Genomic DNA, 5,650 nt, shown 5'->3' on the forward strand with positions numbered 1-5,650 from the left:
CAAAAGTTGATGATAAATAAGGAAGTGTTAGGAGCGCTAGATAGAAAATTTGGTACTGAAAATTTGATTAAGCACACCATGAAGGAGACCAAGGACAAATACAAGGACCAAACCTTATATTCAAAGAATCCAGGTAATTCTGGATCCGATGAAATCTTTAGAGAATATCTTGCTCCGAAGACATGTTAAATTTTGCAGAAAATTTTTCTTCATCAACCTTCGAACTTAGAAATTCCAAAATATTATCATAAATATCTTCGATATTTCTGAGGATATTTTCATAAATATTCTTCTCCAAAATTATCTACCTCTTCGTGTTTTCTGTATTACATTATATTGGAAACTCCTGTAAAGTCTAAGTATAAATTATGAATGAATTCTAGAGAAGTGTAGGGAATTGAAGCATGAGTTAGTATAATATAATGGCGCTTGGCCAACGTGATTATTTTACAGTAAGTCAGGTTAAATTTCTAATGTAACGTGATGATGATTCACAGATCTTACCCTCATCATGTGCCATGTTACATAACACTTTCATTCTACTTAATCTCTAAGCATATCACGGAAATATTTTCTTGATATTTCTGTTCTTCCGTAATTCTAACAGTTTGCTAATAAATCGTGCTATTTCATTTTCTTTCTGATTAGAAGATTTTCTTTAAATTCCATGAATTTCGGAAATTCACCATGACTACTCAAAAGTAAGACGAATCTTTATCCTCCACATTTCACTCTTTTGTGATAGCTTCACTCGTATTCTTCGAGTAATCGAATTGTCTTATTCATATTACTCAACGGGGATAATACTCTATTTATTAACTCATATTCGTTATGAAAACAATTCTTATCGTTAGCCATGACGACCTCGATTAAATTTCAGGACGAAATTTCTTTAACGGGCAGGTACTGTCACGACCCGGAAAATTTCGACTAATTTTAAACCAAACTCTTGATACGATTTAATATTTCTGACACGATAAGTAAAGTCTGTAAGGTTGAGTCTCAAAAAGTTTGAACTGTTTCATATATTCAATTGACCTTCGACTGCTCTCGACGATTCACGAACCATTAATTGTAAATAGATATGTGTGTATGGATATATAAATAATTATTTTGAAATATAATTTGAAGTATTATATGTTGTTGTTATTAAAATGTAATAAAATAAAAATAGGATATTATAATAATTATTATTTAAAACAAATCTATATATAAATAAAAGTATATTAAAAATAAATATTAAATAATTGTAATACTCGTTTGATGTTTCGATCGTTATTAAGCAAGTTAAATTCAAACTTATATAATTTTAAAATAAACGGCGATCCAAAAATGAGTTAGATAAATTTTAGACTTATTAAAAACATGTTTAAGATTTATTGATGAAATTTTAACACTTTTATATTTTACCCGAGATCGAGCGCAGACAATTGGTTTAATTTTTATTTAATAAGTTTAAACAATTAATAACCATTTTTATAAAATAATACTTAGAATAATTAAAGATATTTAATTTGAGATTTATCTGAATACTTTTATCCGCAACTGGTGAACGAAGGACCGTGATATAATACTACGTGATTTGATAACTGGACAAATCCCTGGCTGCTACCCTATTGTTGATATTGGTTGAATTCAAATTATTGTTTTGTTAAACACCACGTTTATGATTATTATTATTATTATATTCCTGTTTAACTCATACCCGTGAACCAAATTATGATATTATGAAATATGATACTGTAGTTGCTTTTGGTTTACTTCACAAATTGACCTATATATATATATATATATATATATATATATATATATATATATATATATATATATATATATATATATATATATATATATATATATATATATATATATATATATATATATATATATATATATATATATATATATATATATATATATATATATATATATATATTATATATGTACACACATGTAAACACATGAATACCAAACAAGGAAAGAAGTTGCAATTTTGGGTATGGTTACTGCAAGGCTTCGGTTTCTTCATCAAACCACCCTCGCCCACCTCTAGCCACCACCACCGAACACCCATCTATCTTTTTCTGTTTAACTACAACTGTCACTCACCACCTATGGTTCAACTCCACTACCCTCACCTTATCAATCACCTACGGCTCACACCTCCATGAACCACCCATCAACCGGTCACTTGACACCACGGCTTAACCACATCGAACCCAAACACCTCTTAATGTCTATTATACGAAAATCACCCAACACTTCAACAATGAGCAAACCCAAATACCGTTTTACTCGAACCCTGTTACAAACCCAAACCACTATCGATGCCATGTTCCGTTCGGTTAACCACCCAAACAAATCACCACCACTTCCTCTCTCTATCTCTCATTTATTTTCCTTGTTACTAGCGACTGCTGTTAGCGGTTGTATTATTGCTCGATCATCACAGACCCACAACCACCATAGTCACCTCTCTCTTTCTTACTCTCTCTCTCTCTCTCCTGTTTCTGCTCATCGACAACCCAAAACACACCTGATGTACCTATTTCTGTCAAGGAAAGCAACGATTACTATTTGCTGCTATGTTCTCCTTGTGATCGACAATTAAGGGAAGGTATCCACTTGTATAAAAAAAAAGATAAAAGAAACCAATCATTTACGGGAATACCAGCTGGAATTCTGTTTTGAATTTGGGCCATAAATAATTAAAGTTGTTGGTATGGTGAGGTACATAAATGATAGATAATAATGATAATTGATATCGCATAATTCGTACGCGTTTTCCTTAGCGATATCGGATACATTTTGGTCCTTTTGGATACGATTTGGTGTTATTTGATAAGAGTTGTGAAAGTTCGAGTCCTAAGACCAAAGAAATGAATTTTGAAGATATTTGATGGTTTTTAGTGATTTTATATGAAAGCAAGTGAAAGGGATTGGTTTTATTCGAGTTTGGTTCGAAAACAGGTGATTTTAGTGAGTTTTCAGCTCCGATTCAGCAAAAAGAGGTTTGGAGCGCCGCTCCAAAAGGTGGCACGCCGCTCCAATGGGCATGAAAATCATTTCGACAGTTTTCAGGAAACCATAAGTCAAAATCACAGCATATGGCGCGCCGCGCAAGGTAATGGCGCGCCGCGCGAGTTCCTGGCGTGCCGCGCCACTTTGAGTTCGGTTCAGTTTTTGTTTCCAATTTAAAGCCCGAAAAATACCCTAACTTGACAATTTTGGCATCCAGACGATTTCCAGCAGCTTTTTGACGAACTTAGGTGATTTTTGGGGTTTCTCAAGGTGATTCTAGCACATCAATCATTCCGGAAACAAGTCTCGATCCGTTTATCATTCAAGATTCAATCATTAATTAGGTTAATCTCTTTGTTTAAAACAATGAATTCTTCTATTACTTTGATTGTGATTTTTGTTCTAGCCATGATTTTTGGCTAAACTTTTAATGTTTGTCTAGATTGAACATTTGCATGTGTTTGGATGATACTTTGTAGTTTTATTAATTAATGAATGATAATTATGAGTTTTGATTAAGAACCATTCTTGTGGGTGTTGATTATTGTTACTAGGTTGATTAGTGAATCTTGTTTGAACAAAGGGAACCCTGTTTCAATTTAGTGATCTAATTTTCAATTGATTTGTCTTAACCAATTGGGTGTTTACTGGACCAAGGGGGTAAACCGGGTAACATTGATTGAACGAAATAGGGGTGAATTGTGTGGAGCGAACGCGTAACCAATTGAATCTTAATCTTATAATTAGTTAATTACTAAGTCACAAACGAAAGAGGTCTTTGGTGAAAGGGAACCCTAAGCCAATAAATCCTAGTTTGACGTGTTTGCTAAAAGAGAACTCTGGGTAAACCGACTCTGTAATTACGTGCATTGATAAATAGAACTAGTGCTTAATAACAAATCATCCAACACTGCGAATAGGAGATCTAGGCGAACATTCTTCTATCTATTGAATTCAAATATCTTTACTTTTTGTTGAGTCAGCATTTATTTTTATAAACTTAAAAATACAAAAATATCGTCTTTTACTTTTAATCAATTTTTGATTTGGCTAATCGTTAAATAGCCACCAAAACAAACTATCTCGTACTTTCGATTTTCATAGATTAACTTATTTTATTTTATTAGTACAATCTTAATTCTCACGTTTAAACTGTCCTTGGAAAGATTTCGGATTACCAATTTATACTATTACACGATCGGGTACACTGCCCGTTAGTGTGTAGTAATCTTTAAACCGGCATTTTCCAGAGATAAATTATATACTAAATTTCACACATCAAGTTTTTGGCGCCGCTGCCGGGGATAGTTGTGTCGAAAATTAAGATTGTTATCTAATTGTTCTTAGTTTAGTTTAGTTATAGTTCATTATTTCTTTTCGTTATTCTCAGTTGAATCGGTGCGTTTAATCAGTTGTTAGTTGTGATTTCGCAGGTAACAGGTAGTGCATGCCACATACGCGTTCTTCTAATTCTCCGATTCTTCAACCATTTGCAGAACTCGAAAGAGAGTTATTCAGAGCGTTAAGTCACGAACAACAGTCTACAGTGGATTCATCTTTTTCTTCAAGTGCTAATATAATTAATTTGTGTAGTAGTTCTGAAATAGTGGTGCCCGATACACCACCTGAAATCAGAGAAGAAGAAGAATCTTACATTTCATTAGATCTTTTCGAGACTGAAGATATGGCTAACCAAGAACAACCACCTCGTCCTCAGACTATGGCACAAAAGTTGAAGGCCACACGAGGGGGCCAAGGCAACTCGATTACTCAACCGAACAGCACTCAGCCTTTTCAAATTACGGGGCCGATCCTGAATTTGATTTCTTCTGATTGCCGATTTTATGGCAAGGATACTGAGGATGCTAATGAGCATCTTCGTAATTTTAATGATGTTTGCAATTTGTTTAAGTTACATGAGGTTGCCGATACTTCAGTCAAGACAAGGCTTTTTCCTTGGACTCTTAAGGGAGAAGCCAAGAGATGGTTAGATAAGCAACCATAGGGCACGATTACCTCTTGGGAGACTTTGGAGGATAAGTTTTTATCGAAGTTTTTCCCTGCGTCTCGAGCTGCTAGACTTCAAGCAGAAATTTCATAATTCAGACAAAAGAGCAGTGAGACGTTATTTGATGCTTGGGACCGTTTTGCTACTTTGTTACGCTCATGTCCGCAACATGGGTTAAATGATTTACAGAAGGTTCAGATTTTCTACAAGGGGTGTGATATCCCAACTCGTCAGACTATTGATCAAGCAGCAGGTGGTACGTTAATGGATAAGACCGAAGAAGAGGCGTTAGAGATAATTGAAAAGGAAGCTGCTTACTCTCACGAATGGCATCAAGATCATGAGTCATTCCATCCAGCTTCAGTTAAGAAGACCGAAACCTATGGTGCATATGACGATTTTGGGTCTATAAGTGCTAAGTTGGATTCCTTTGGTAGGAATTTGGAAAAGATAAATAAGGATATTCATGGTATGAAGGTGGGTTGTGAGTATTGTGGGGGATTACATCTGGCAAAAGATTGTGATGCAGGTTTGACTATGAATTAGAAGGAAGAGATAACTTATATTAGTCAACAGAACAACAATCAGTTTCAGGGACGTGCGCAGTTTAATAGGAATTTC

At 34.2% G+C, this 5,650-nt stretch overlaps 1 non-coding gene across 1 annotated transcript; it reads right to left on the reverse strand.

Annotated features, from left to right (window-relative positions):
• Positions 1 to 5,098: 5,098 nt before the first annotated feature.
• LOC139895320 (small nucleolar RNA R71) lies at positions 5,099 to 5,205 on the reverse strand. The gene has a single exon (XR_011775777.1). It is a non-coding gene; the product is annotated as a small nucleolar RNA R71 (small nucleolar RNA).
• Between the last annotated feature and the right edge of the window lie 445 nt (positions 5,206 to 5,650).

This window comes from Rutidosis leptorrhynchoides, chromosome 2 (assembly GCF_046630445.1).
Source record: "Rutidosis leptorrhynchoides isolate AG116_Rl617_1_P2 chromosome 2, CSIRO_AGI_Rlap_v1, whole genome shotgun sequence".
NCBI classification, from domain to species: domain Eukaryota; kingdom Viridiplantae; phylum Streptophyta; class Magnoliopsida; order Asterales; family Asteraceae; genus Rutidosis; species Rutidosis leptorrhynchoides.